At 40.2% G+C, this 14873-nt stretch overlaps 2 long non-coding RNA genes across 2 annotated transcripts; one reads left to right on the top strand and one right to left on the bottom strand.

The window, feature by feature from the left end:
* Positions 1-263: 263 nt before the first annotated feature.
* Positions 264-14550, bottom strand: LOC113978379. The gene is made up of 3 exons (XR_003537550.1): positions 14522-14550; positions 6017-6018; positions 264-375 (listed from the first exon to the last, which is right to left on the bottom strand). It is a non-coding gene; the product is annotated as an uncharacterized LOC113978379 (long non-coding RNA).
* Positions 2834-14373, top strand: LOC113978381. The gene is made up of 3 exons (XR_003537553.1): positions 2834-3045; positions 10011-10014; positions 14362-14373. It is a non-coding gene; the product is annotated as an uncharacterized LOC113978381 (long non-coding RNA).
* Positions 14551-14873: the final 323 nt, after the last annotated feature.

Consider the following 14873-nt stretch of genomic DNA (forward strand, 5'->3'; position numbering starts at 1 on the left):
CAAAGTCCTGCCAATTGCTGTATGCTTTTCTCCACGCCTGGAACTGTTCCCATCCTGAATCTTGCTCCTTCACATCTCACCCTTCCTTACTTGATTGAAAATGTCTGTTGTGATAGTCCTTCTTGCAGCATGCTGTGACACAAGAAATAGTTAATAACAATACAAACAGAGAAAGCAAAATTTCAAAGAAAGTTAAAAAAGGGTTTGTTTAAATGGACTTGGGGGAGGACAGATCTGCATCTTCCAAATCAGTTTGGACAGCTGCATCTGCTGAGTGCCTCCCTCCTTAAAAAACTGTTTCCAGCCCGAGATGCCACTGCTCCATGGTGTCTAAAAGCTTAGTGATAGTGGTCTTCTGTGGACTACGAGATCCTGCTGAAGGGATGGGTTATGCAGGATGGAACGCAGTTGAGGGGGTTTTTGTGTTAACACAGTACCCCTGGAGCTTGCTGCCTTGTTTCCTGACAGTTCACAGGTGCACTGTTTAAGATCTGGCATTGAATTAAAAGTCACTTTTCTCCTTAACTCGGGTGATTTTTTCGGGGGCAGCAGTTCTCCGTAGATGTTAGTGAGGGAGCGGCAATCCTTAGTCCAGTGTCTGCCTTTGCCACATCGCTTGCATGGTGTCTTTGGAAGTTCAGATTTTGTGGTTAATTGTGGGCAGTTCTTTTTTATATGTCCTGCCTCACCACAGTGAAAACAGGTTTGTGGACGGCTAAGGCTGCAGCTATCAGCCTTGCTTTTGTGAGACTCAGACCCCACATTCTTACAAGCTTCTATCATCTCCAGAAGTGTGGGATCTTTTAGCATTTTTAAGGCTTGTTGGCAATCCTCATTAGCCTTTTCAATCACAAGTTTATTAAACATAATGTCTTGGCTTTCCTTTTGCTGGACTTGCTGTGCTATAGCTTCCCTTAGCTGGGTTATAAAGTCCACAAATGGTTCTGTTGGGCCCTGATGAATTAGGGTGAATGAGGGTGTTTGGACATATGCATCAGCAACCTTTTTAAAGGCCTCCATTGCCAGTTCTTTTGTAATGTCCAGATATTTTAAATCCACAAGAGCCTGGTCTTGTCGGCTCGCATAGTTGCCCTCTCCATACAGCATATCAATAGCATTGCTTACAGGAATACAACGCATCTCCATCTTTTCATTGACATATTTAACTATAAGATGTTTCCATTCTGCTTCAAAAACGGATGCCTGCACAGTCGATAACAGTCCATTAATTACCGCTTTGATATCTTATGGTATTAAATGGCAGGCGAGGAAAAACGATTCAAAAAGTCCAACGGTATAGGGTGAACCTAAACCGTATTGCACAATTGCTTTTTTGATGTCTTTCAATATAGGGTAAGACACCAGACGCCATTCGGGGGTACGACTTTCCTCTAGGTAAATTGGAAAAGCTTTTAAAAACTCAGCGTCTTTAGCCTGCGCAGCCTCTGTCCTTAAGGCTTTCCAAATACCATTATAGGGCAGGGGTGTCTTTGCTGTCTGGCAGCTGCAGGGGGCTTCGGTAACAAAGGTTTCATGCGGGCAGCCATCTCCCCTGATGTTATTGTCGGAAGAGGCCCTGGCCCCGCTCTGGGCCACGCGCCGGGCCTGGCTCCCGTGCCCGCCGCGCCTGGAGCTGCCCCTTAGTTTCCGTCTATCCCGGGAGGGCGATGATGCGGGGGTAGAGGCAGCACTGGAGGGAGAGGGCGTTCTGGTGGAAATCTTTGCGCGCCGTTTCTCCACGCGGCGCCCGGTCCCGCGTTCGCCCCCCGCGCTCCCCGGCCCCGTGCGCGCCCGCACACCACCGCCCGGCTCACCGACGCCACGATGCAAAAATCGCTGGTATTCCGCGCTTTGTTTCTCCCTCTCGCCGTCCGCACTCTCACTCCCCCCCCCCGCTGTCCCGGGACCTTCGGGGCTTGTCCTTTTCCGGGGATTTGGGCTTGGATTTTTGGATTTTTTGCTCGGATTCTTGGGAGATTTTCATTTGAACTGGTTATTTGGTGTTGTCATGGCTAGGCTTCACGAACGAAGATTTGGGAAGGGCTCTACCCACGTTTCTTGCAAGCGCGTTGGTGGCTAAAAAGGCCAATACGAGAAAGGCAAGTCCGGTTGCAAAAGACACAGCAGAAAGACTCCTTAGATGGTATATCCTGCAAGGCTCGATTCTTTCTGCATTGTCTTTTCTCCTCAAGGGTGATCCTGCGTGCTTTCTCAAAAGCATCAGCAGCATTATAAATGGTCTGTCTCCAGGCCTCCCGATTAGAGGCCAGAGTAGACCAGTTATGGTGATCAATATGCCCGAGGCTGAGATGTTGTTTCAGGGAGTCCTTGTATCTTTTCTTCGGGGCTCCTCTCTTGCGGCAGCCGGTGGCAAGTTCACCATAAAGCAGGATCTTAGGGAGGAGGTGGTCCTTCATCCTGGAGATGTGCCCTGCCCATTGTTGTAGCATCATCAGAACCAACCTCCAGGCTATTAATGCTTCAACAGCAGTTTTGTCTCCCCTCTCTTTCGCTTTCCAGATATTGTATCCAATTTTCTCCCAGTCTTTTAGAGAGAGACATGCTGTCGGAGACTGCTTCCCCTCCCTTTTCAAGCCATTTAGCAAGGGCTTTTGCAGATTTTTTGTCTAAGGGGTGTCCTTTTTCCAAAATAAAGTCTTTAAGCTTGCGGTACACAAATTTTTGAGGGTTAGATAGCAAGAGGCCCATATTTTTGGAGTTACTTAGGCTTCCGTTAGTCTGCAGTTGATTTCAAAAATTTTGTAAGGGTGGGAGATGGGATGAGAGGTTTTTCCCGGTGCTCACCGTTTTCCAGTGCGGTGGCCGTCTTGCCATGATTCTGGAGTTCAGCCGGGAAGGACCAGCGGGATGAAAACGCTTCTCTCCGCGTCGTCTGAGCCCTTGTGGCATGTGGGAGGTTTTGTAAGATAAAAACCTCTACCTTCGCCACACGTTGGGAGCCATACGCCGCGGTCCGAAAGGGGGGAGGGGAACGGGGCCGCGACACAGCACGGGTCAGGGACACAAAGGTGGGATGCAGGTAGAGTCTTTATTCCAGCGCACACGAGGTTTTTCATCAGCTCTGGAGGGGAAAGGGCCAGAACATAGGGCGGAGCAGGACACAGACAAGCAGGGGAACAAATAGGGACACGGGCAAAAGGGGGAGGAGTGGGGGAAGCAGGGAGCAGGCAAACTCATGGCAAGCCTGGGCATGACCAGGTTGTGTAGTGTGAATACAATGAAACCACATAATAACAGTAAAGTCCATATGATAACTGTAAGGTCCATATAATAAAGTCCTGCCAATTGCTGTATGCTTTTCTCCACACCTGGAACTGTTCCCATCCTGAATCTTGCTCCTTCGCAGGAAAGCCCATAGGAGAAGTCATAGAAAAAATCCAGCAGTTAAGAGATTTGAGGGAATGGGGACCCAAACCAAGCGGGAGAAGTGATAACAGGAATGGTGATGTGAAAGAGAATGGAGTCTCTCCAAAGGAAATGTTTACTGCTTTGTTGGAAGATGGGATGGCCTGTGATAAGATTGATGGGCTCCCCACTAAAGAGATGTGGAGATTACACGGGCAGGTGGGTTGAACAAACCTGCTTACAAAGTGAAGAATTGAAGCTCAGGCCAAAAAGGTGACAGGAGGGATGGAGCAATTCGACCTCCTGCTCCCCCTGTGAGTCCCAAAGGGACCAAGCACTTAGAAATGGAGGGCCCCTGGTTGGTGAGTCAGTGGTTCCAGGGGCCAGGAGGGGATGGGATCAGGATGCTGAGCCCTGTCCAGGGCTAGAGGTTAAAATGTTGGAGCAATTGACAGAATTAAAACCCGAATGGGATGCAGGCCAAGCTCCAGCCCAAGGATGGGCAAGAAAAGACCATTGTCCTCATGAGGAGCTTCAAATTTATTGTAAAAATAGACCTTGTCCAATGGTTAAGGCCCCTGTTGATGCTGGAGTGGAGGCCTCTTGAATTTACGTAACCCTAAAAAATTAAAGGGCAAAGTTTTGATTACAGATGGAAGTGGTACAGACAAAAACTGAGCTGAAAATTGGCAATCTGCCAAAGCAAACTTATTAAGTGATAGTTGTTCCTGTCCCTGAGTATATAACTGGAATTGATATTTTAAAAGAGCTGACTTTACACTTACCTGATGATAAGTATCAGTTTGGACATATATATTTCAAATAAAACCATTAAGAGTAGCAGAAATTCTCCCATATTAAGAAATGAAGGACGGAGCTTTAGCACCTTATCAAGCAACTCCAGACACTGCAGGATTAGATCTGTATGCTTTGCAAAGGTACAGACTGGAACACCTGCCATTGATACTGGTATTGAAACATGTGTTCCTTCTGGCTATTTTGGTTTGATAGCCCCAAGGTCCAGTTTAGCAATTAAAGGTATTCCATAATCAGAGTGATTGATTCAGATTATAATGGGGAAATCAAGGTGATTTTCGTTAAATAGAAGAGATCAAGACATTTTAATTAAGCCACAAGACCAGATTGCCCGAGTGTTAATTTTGCCCACGTTGAAAACACAAATAAGGGGGAGGCTCCACAAACAGCTACAGTTGGAGGGAACCAATGGTTTGGATCTACCAACTAAGGGAATGGTGGAGCTAAAGTCTGGGTCCAAAAACTCAATGGTCCACCCGAGGCAGCTGAAATCATTGCCACTGGAACAGATAATATGGTATCAGGGATTAAATCCAGACAAGGAAAATGGGAATACGATCCTGCAAATAAATTTGAGTTGAGAGTATGATATGGTCACCTTTTAGTTTTATATTTTACAGAAACTATGGATCCTGGCCATCCTCACATGCCTTACGGTCCCTTTGGGTGACCTGTTACCCCAGGAAGTTCCCTGGAAAAGGTAAAAGGGTTGGATGACTTTGTTCCATTTCAGGGTACATAAGGGCTGGTGCCTGAAGCAGCAGCTGCGCTGTGTTCTCTCTGTGGTCACTGAGGGTGTGATATTTCTTTTCTCTTTTCCCTTTCTTGGTGTAAGCCATGCTGGGTTTGCCTTCCAAATGACGCATTTGTTTGTTTTCCCTGTTATATAACCATTTCTAAAGTTTTATTAAGTGTTGTGACACTTCTGTCAAGCTTTTTCATGCCCCTGATATGCATGAATTGAGGTGAAATGAAAACAAGACAACGACCACATATTTCTGGCCTCTCCTGTGATTGATTTTTTTTTTCAGTCCTATTTCCATGTTTCTCTACTTAATAGTAGTAGCCCTTTTACCTGGGTTCCTTGCTGTGATCATAATCCATCTAGAAATCAGCTCTTCGAGAAGTATCCCACTGGTATACTGAATTCTTTTTATTTTTTTTTATATAAGTGGGCCCTGTTTGAGGATGTGTTTCAAGTGCAAGCCCATGGGATCTCCACCTGCTCCATGCCTGTATTGAGATTGTTGAGGATACCACCATCAGTTTAAACCTGACCCATGTTAGCCAGGACAGCCCTCAGAATTCACTTCTTTTCAAGCTGAGCTCAGGGATTTTGGAATTGTCCAAATTTTGTTGTTGCGGGACAAGGGACTGTTTAGTAAAAACTGCGTGGCTGTACAGATTTTTGGGGGTTTTTGGCATTATTTACTCCTCTTTCCCACTGTGCAAAGAGAAGATAAGAGAGGGATAGCGAACTAATAGCTGAGAAATCACATATCACCTTTTCTCTCACTCAGGCTTAGCAATTTTTCACCTATGGTCTGTTTTAATGGATAATTTATTCTTTATGACCTCTGCTGTTCTTAAAGGAATTTCCTTTAAGTTGGCAATGTGCTTCCAAGCCTCCCAAGCCAGGGTGCCCGTCGTGAGCTCCCCTGCTGCTCCTCGAACTTCCCAGCATCGCCAGTGGGTGACTCCCTTGGCACTGCTTAGAATGCTCAGAGGTCTGCTGGGAGACAGATCGTTTCCTCGTCTTGAGTTCTCCTGAGGTTTAGTTGCATTTAAGGGAACGAAAATAATAACAGTAAAAAAAAAGCTTAAAAAACTAAACGACTTTCCTTAATATCACCTCTTCTTAATATTTTCCTAGAAAGAAACATTTTAGACCCCGGGATCTAAAATAACATATGGAGAAACTGAGAACCTTTTCTTACTTGTTTTCAAGGAATGATGCAGCTTCTGGTAATTTATCTTGCTGCACACGTCCCAGTCAATGACCCGAGCATTCACTAAGGAAACGTAGCTGTGGCACAAGCAACAGGGCACAGCTGCCAAGCTGGACTGGGATGCACTTGATCCCACGGGTATTACTTAGCTCCTCCCAGATGGACCAGTAGGGAACAGAACATGAATTAGACTCTTAAAACAAAGTTAGCAAGTCCACAACTTAGCAGGCATACAAATGCCTCTGCTTATCCTTGCTGGTTTTGTAGCAGCTACACAGAGATGTCATAATGCTGTTGTCACTGCAAGAACAGAAAAACTTTCTGAAGTACTAGCTTTCTACTTCAGAGAAGAGCTGCAATATTTATCAAACGGTGCAGAGCTGGAAGAGCAGCTTCATGGAAATACAGTTTCTCAGTCACTGATTTAAAAAAAAACCAAATATTTTTCACTGCTACATTTTGTGGATTTTTATTTTATTTTTTTGTTTTGGGATAGGAAATTATTTACAGACTGCAAGTTTGAGGAAACTGAACTTAAGTGGCTTCTTGATTTGTTCAGTTTTGTTCTTGAGATCTGCTGAGACTGTCACAATGTCAGCTGTGGTAATTGAACTGGATAAGATTTCTTCAGATGAGATTGAGAGCAAAAAGTATTCCAAGCCAGACTTTAAGGAATGCAAATTCAGTGAATCATGTGCTGGTCATCACGGTTTTCAGCTTCACTGCTCATGTTCTGCTCCAGCTGGTAAGCATGCATTTATGTAACCTATTTCTTCAAATCTCTGTCTAGTTACTCATGTAACTTGTTGCAAGTAAACTGTAAGACCCAACAAGAAAACATAAGATTTGCTGCTGTCACATGCATGCAATATATGAACTAATTTTTACTTCAGATAATGGGTAGAACATATGTTTGTTTAAAAAAAAAATAAATCAGTGTGTCCTGAACCCTCTAGCCCATGGGATACTGCCAGAAAAAAAAATCCAGGAGGGACAGGCATTACCTGAAGATGAGCTTTCTATAGGAGACAGTTTTTGTGTAAGTCAGAGCAGCCCCAACTGCTTCTCTGATGTGAGACTTGGCAAAGTGTGTCTATAAGCTGTGCTCTCTAGTGCTCAGCACTGTGGCTCTTCTACTGTTTTATTCTGGGTTTTTATCACATCAGGGTTTGTAAAGAGGTAACTGCATACTGCTTGGTTTTATTTCATGGCAGGTGTTATGTACAGATACAATAGCTCCACAAAAATTGATTTTTGTGAGCATCATGAAACTTTAATTTCTCCAAAATGTCATATTCATGAAAAATACAGAATGTAGCTGCCTTGGATTGTCTAATATAAATAAGGGGACACATCTGCAGTTATTCAATGGGATCTCTGTTAATCTCTTCAAGTCTTTTTAAGTATTGGATGGTTATTCCCCTCAGAAATACCTTCTGAGGATGGCAGCTCTGATTTCTGTATTTTGACTTGCACAACCCCAAAGGAATAATTTGATTTTGATCATGTTCCTACTTGTTTATGGCCCTTGGAACAAAGCATAGACAAGACAAATGGAGAATATCTGAATGTGATTGACACTTTATCCTATGACAGGACAACCAACCTGCAGTGGAAGTCTGCACCTTTCAAGCTGGCTAAAGTATGTGAATATATGAATAAAGCTAATATTTTGAATTCTGCAGCAAACTTTTGAAACATTTTTCACTTAAAAATTCAGTTCTTACACATTAAAATAGCCAAATGTTTGGGATGTTTTTTTTGCAAGGAAAGCAGTTGACTTCTACATTCCATAATGGAAATTTTCTAATTTCACTTCCCATAAAACCCTCAGTAAATTTTGTAAAACAGAATTTTCTCAGTAGATGCACTTTTGAAAGTTTCTCTTGCATGTCAACAGATTTGCAAGATCAGGAATCAGGTGCCTGTCTGTTCCCCTGGGAATGGATAACATAACTTTTAAAATACCTCTCCTACCCCATAGAAGTGTCATTCAAGAATTTATGCATGTGCTAGGTGATTTGCTCTGCTGTGTTCCCTAAATATCAAAGTAACCTTTTCAGCCTACATGGTTGATCAAGGATAAATTAAACTTTCATCAGGAGCAGCATATTTGTGGAACTAAACCATTCAGAGTTCTGCACAAAGGAGATAATAGAAACCCAAATCCCCTTGCTTGGTTTTTTCCATTCAGAAAAATAATAATTTTATTTTAAAAATCATTTTGTCTTTTATTTGTTGCAAACACTTGTTGTTTAATACTCTTGAAGCAGAAACAGTGCTAGCAAACATCTCGGACAAATATTTTGTCGGAGTTTGAAGATTTCCTTGGTTTATGTTTTTGCATCTTGGGAAGAATCAAATAAATGCTGATACATTGTCTTGGTGTTTGGGTTTTTTTTAATGAATGATCATTTAAAGGAAATGCCACCTCATCATTTGCTTCTAAAATTTTCCTTGATATATGTATTTTACCAGTCTTTTAGCAAGCCCTGTGTGGTTTCCAGTGTTGTGCTGTGTTGACTGAAGTCTGAATGGAGCATTGTCAACAAGTTTTATTTGGCATCCACATGTCTTTTCCTAAAAGGAACTTCTACTTGCTCAGCCATGGCTGTTGATAAAAATAAACAGATCTTGGTTATAGTACAATGATGGATCCTATTTCTTTGAGCAGACTATTTCCCAACAATGCTGTTTCACAGGCAAAAGAAAAAATTTGAGCTATGGAAATATACTGAATTTTTGCTCAGGTTTTTTTTTTTTGCAAATAGTAATAACAGTATGAAAATCTTTAGTGACCAGCATCCTACATCAGGGTGCTGTCCTGAGGTTTGCTAGTGTTGGTTTCTCTGCCCCATAGGAGCCCACCTCTACAATTGCAACCTTGGGAATCTTACATTTAGGCTCAATTAATTTTAAATCTTCAATTTTTTTTCTATAAAAGAATTTAATGCACTCACCTAAAATTATTTGTATCACCAACAAATGATAGTAGAAGGTACATAAGCTATGAAAACATGAAACACTCAGTGTTAACCTACAGAAAAGCCGCAAAAGAGAAGACATCCTTTTTCTTCTGTTCAATTTGCTGTTCACAATACTGTTTCTTTTGAGAGGTTTATTGCTTAAAATTTATTATGTTGTGCTTGTAATGTAGTTTTTTTTTTTTTGGTACATAAAGCAGAGAATTCAGTATAGAGAGATTTCACTTAATAAACACTATTCATGTAGTTGTGAGTGTGACTGATGTGTAAATTTTAAACATATGACCTAACAGTACAGCTATAAAAAAGTGAACACTCTGAAAAAGTAAAATGGTATCCTGAAATTACCTCTGATGTTCTCAGAATGAAAAGTGGAAATGCTGTTGGGACAGAAAAATATTAATCATATATTTATTTTGCTCCTGCTTTAACACAAACCCGTTGCAATAAGATGTAGATGTTAAATTACTTTCCTACTTATCTCTTTTAAAAGGAGAAAGAATATAATTATAAATAAGATTAACTTTCTGTATCTCCGTTTTCAATTCTGATGCAAGTACCAATCCTGAGGCGTATTGTTTGGGCATCTGCACATGTGTCAAAATGTATTGCAGAATAATAATACTAGAATAAGAACTGCAGTGTTGGTAAGTTAACGTTCTGTGTAGAGAGTACAGAATTTTTTTTCTTTGAGGAGCATTACTGAAATCTTTAGGGATTTATCACTTGCAGAATGATATTGAGATATTGGTTTAAGAGATGAGATGCATGACTGAGGTTGGTTGATGAATGTCCCAGGAACAGATCAGTGACCGGTGTTGGCTTCCATAACACTCGGATTACCTGGACTCTGGGTGAAAGTTTGAATGGAGCAGTGATACTTTAGACATAGCAGATTGGTACGTCTAAATGTGGGATTGGTAAGTTTTTAGAGGTGCCAAGCAATCTTTAAGAAAATCAAGCTAATTTTGATTTTTAAGCTACTTAAAGGAAGAATTTCCAGTACAATGTATAGCATGAATGCCAGTGTCACAGCCACAGCAGTTTGTCTTCATCAATGGAAAATAGTATAGAAGTATAGAACCATTTCTCAGTTGTATTGGCCAGAGTAGAATTTTCTCCAGGACCTGGTGTATTTGCTATTCAGAGTTCTCAGAGGCAGCAAAGCTCATCTGAATATTGCAGATGTAAATATTTGTGCAGATTTAAAGCTTATTATCTCTGATATATGCTATTCTACTTCATCTCTTGTTAGTCTGGAAATGACTGAAAACATTCAACCTACAATAATGACCTTTATCTCTTAGTCTTTGTCTTAGGACTGTAAGACAAATCATACTCACGTAAGTTCTCCTACATGTTCCTAGAGATGGTTTTGTTCTCGTAACTCTTGATCAAGGATAAAGAAACTTCTTAAAAATATATATTAAAAGAAAAAAAACCCAAACCATAAGTAAGGCATAGCATAACCAGTATTGGTTGAGTCAGAGTGCAGCACTCAAACCATCCTGAAATGAGACAGATGAAAAATCACATGGGTTTGACTCTGTGACTTCTGGTAGAATAGTACAAAGCTAGAAAAACAATTATTATTTGCCTTTTATGGAGTTTTCTTACTGAGGACATTTTGGGGGCATCTTTTGTGGTGCTTGCAGGTGGAGAGAAACAGGAAAGAACATATTTTTTCATATAGGGATGGAGACTGGGACTCAAATTTGTGAAGTATGTCCTTGGTCTTTAGTACTGGCAAGGGTCATTTTTTTTGCTACTCAGCCTAAAGATGAGCTACACTGGAAGATCTGTCTCTCTTTGGCATTACCCTTTGTAGCAAAATTTCATTAATAATACACAGAATGAGCCTATAGCTAATGAATAATTCAGAGTTTGCAGAAAGGCCTAAAATACTGAGGCATTCACCTCTGCCCCTGGAGGTCATGGCTTCTATGCTCACATGGCTTGGATAAATGGAAACTAAACTGAATATAGAAATTTAATTTTTCCAGAAGCATCATTCCTCTTCTGTGCTCTTCCTTCATCTAATGAGCTACTTACTTTCAATGGAGAGTGGGGTAGGTCATCCGACTCTGAGTAATGACACTAATGATTTATAATAGTGGATATTGTTCCCCAAATTACCTCGGTAGCAATAGAAGTATGTCTACATAAAGAATATGCTGAACTCACAGGTACTGCCAAAACTTTGATTTGAAATCTGAAGTCAGTACTTACAAAGCAGATGAGGGCAGACTTGGTAACAAAGGTCAAAAAATGGGAGCAAGGCTGAAGTCTGAGCAGTCTTCCTATAGCACAGTGTATCTTACAGTTGCAAAGCCTGAACACAGCAATGAAATACTTGTATCTTGGCTGTTAGAAGAAGTAGGTCTGCATGCTTAAGTCCTTTTTATTTGAATAGGGAGCATAAATTGATAAACAGGCCTCCAGTATATTAGAGGATGCAAGATAACTCAGTGTGGATGGGGAAGTCACTGAGTTATTTCAGGTTTCTTAAATTTTTAGTCTTGAGTTACGTGTCTATATGGAATTGTAACAACACAGTTTTAAAAAAACAAGTCTGAAGTGAGCCTTATAAGTAGAATGGGCTGATGGCCAGGTATCAATAACTTTGGTAAGTAAAGGATGTTCCTCTGGTTGTATTTCATCTTTGAACACAGACTTTACCAGAAACTCTGATGGCTGCGTATAGACAATATGCAATGAGAAAACAAATGATGTCATTTAGTAATTTGTATATAAGTTACTGCTTGCAGTGTTAGAAACCCCAAATATGGGTTGTTTTGTTGTTACACTGACAGAAATGTGTAGAAACTCTAGCAGATTGTATAGACCTGTGCAGTATTTGTATCGGTATTGTAACATGATCTACTAATCTGATTTAAAGAGCAAAACCAAACAACAAACAATCAACAAGAACTTCCTGAAAACACAAGTTTAGTAAAATTTAGAAGGCACATCACGGGAGAGAATTATATAGTTATCTATGCAGGCAGCTGAATGTTATAAATACAAAGAGTTTTGAGTGGTGTTGGAGGACACAAGTGTGTTTTTCCAGAAGTACATGGTGAGAAAGAATTTGGCTGTCTTTTAGTCTCAATCCTAAAATATGCTGTTTTGCTGGTAAGATAATAAACTGGTAGTGGTATCTTGAGGAATTATGTATTTAAGTGTGCAAAAGCATTAGTAGTCTTTTCAATCTCTCTCATTTTTGCACTCCCACCTCGGGGGGGGGAAGGGGGGCCAATCTCATGAGCCACTACAACCAGGTCAAAACTATCTGACTGTACAGTTTTTGGAATCAAGTAGCCTCAGGTTTTTGTTTTAAAGGTTTGAACATTTAAGATTATTATTTCTAAAATGCGTATGTTCTTTGGTGTATCAAAATGAAATAGATAGCACTTCCAAATAGCATCCTAAAGAACATAATGTATCATAAATCTTTTAAGTAAGCAATAGCCTTCCTTATTTTGCTGCTGTATTTGTGTTTTGTGCTGTAATGTCACGGGCTTTATGTAAACTCACATTGTAGTCAGATGCTAACATTAATTATTTCAAAATGTTGCTAACAAGAAAGGCAGTAAATTGTTTTAGAAAATAAATTCTCACATTTATCTGCAAAATTTTCTTCTGGTAGGTACGTCAAATACCATTTTGCTTAATTTGTTTTTCTCCCATTCTTTTCCTGCTCTGGTAAGGAATAACAGACCAGTCATGTTGTGCATGGTACTGGGACAGTGAATAAGAGGTTAAAACTGATTTTTGCTTTCCCTACTTGGGCATTGAGAAAGAAATTCATGAAGTGACTAAAATAACTTGAGTCAGTCCACACTTCAAGTTTTTCTTATCTCATCTTGGTACATCTTTGCCTTTTATATTCCAAAGATTCTGGTTTTGACACTCCAAAGCTTCTTCTATCTGTTTTTCCATTCGTAAGTTTTCAATTCTGAAAGAAGAGTTTATAAAATACTCAAGGAAAACACCCTTGTAGAGGTATTAATTTACTCAATCTTTGCTTTATCCCAACAACATTGTGCTGGACAAAGCAACTAATATTAAGTGAACCAACATCAAAATCTCATGTTGCTGTGCTCCAGATTGCTACTGTCTGAGTTTCTTTTGCCTAAGGATGAGACATACAATGTCTGCACTCTTTCTCTTCCAGAATCCTGACTAAGACAAGCTTTGTTAGTGTAGCTTTAAAGAGACAAATATTAATGAATAGAAGTTCTTGCCCTATGGGATTTGGCAAGCCAAAATGTATGTTTTTTTTTTTCACTCAGTGGCATTTTGACAGACTAAACACTGGATTTTGGCCAATTTTTCAGAAAGGCAATTTCTGAAGTACATCAATCAAAGTATATTCACCTGTGGGTTTCCTAAAAAGGACTGTCTTGAAAAATGCACAAACTCTGGAAGTTGCCTCTGATAAAATAAATGACAATGGAAAGAGAAGATGAATTTTGCTAGGACACAGTTGAGCTGGGTGCTCGTTGTGGCTCTATGGAATGCCTGGTATGAGGTGCCAATTGTTGCAGCTCACTTCTATTGACAAAACTTGGTGTTATTTTAGAAATAAAATGGTTGTAAAAATAGAAAGTGTATTCTGGGATAGCACTGTCAAAACCAGACAAAAACTGGAGTCACTTAAGGTTAAGGAACTCTGTGTCTCTGTATATTTATGCCCCCTTTTTAATTCTGTTTATAAAGACTCAAGGAGAACATAAATCTTCAGAATTCAAGGATGATCACAGTAAGTTGAATGAAATTTATTCCAAATGTTGACATCTTATTCTTCTTGAGAGTGACTTGTCCTTGTCCTCTGACTAATTTAACTAAATGATGTAACAAATGCTGAGGGGTTTATATCTTTTTCCTTCATTTCTGGAAGAACACAGTTTTCACGCAGGATATGATTGACTTGTTCATTTACCTCAGGAAGGAAATAGTGAGGACCTTTCAAAGAAGTACAAATAGGTTTTGTTTATTTATAGACGTCTTGTCATCCTCAAAACTCACAGTGCGTTTTTGGCATGTCCTCTTTGTTAATAGTATTTGTTACAGCGAAACTAAATGTGGCAACTGTTATTTTTATAAAACCTTGTTTCCCACTTTTCTACTTTTGATTTCAATATGCTTTTCTTCTGAACTCCTTTGCTTTGCTGGGAAAAACAAAACACAGATGATTTGGGAGATCTGGGAGGGAACTGTTATGCTTTTCTGCCCTTCATAAGATTTATAGAAATTGCCATACTGAGTCAGATCAAAATCACTTGTTTGATGTCTTGTTTTGGCAACAATCAGTATCTGATATTTCAGGGGAAAAGAAAACAGGAAAGCATGTTGTTGTGCATGTTTCCAGTACCTCCTCAAGGATATCCTACAGCGTGATACAACTAAGCAGAACTGAAGTCCTGCAAGAGTTACAGCACTCAGCTTGAGGAAAGTGAATCTTCAGTTACACAAATGCAGAGTTTAGCCCCTTGAGACAGATGTTCCCATACCACTGCCTTTAGCTAGTTCCAACCTGGGGTAAAGGGTGCAAAACGAGTCTAAAAAAAGAAAAAAAGACTCTCTAGAACTCATCATCTTATGATTAGGAATTTGATTCCTAATCTTGTATTCACATTTTGGCACCAAAGTTGATTCCTTGCTTTCTGTGTAGTTCATACATTTCAAAGTTTCACAAGGTCTGTTATTCTCATTCTGCTTCATGACCAGACAATATTTTTCTCTGCCTTTTGTT

Source organism: Neopelma chrysocephalum, unplaced genomic scaffold (assembly GCF_003984885.1).
Source record: "Neopelma chrysocephalum unplaced genomic scaffold, ASM398488v2 Primary Assembly neopelma1_323, whole genome shotgun sequence".
Lineage (NCBI taxonomy): Eukaryota > Metazoa > Chordata > Aves > Passeriformes > Pipridae > Neopelma > Neopelma chrysocephalum.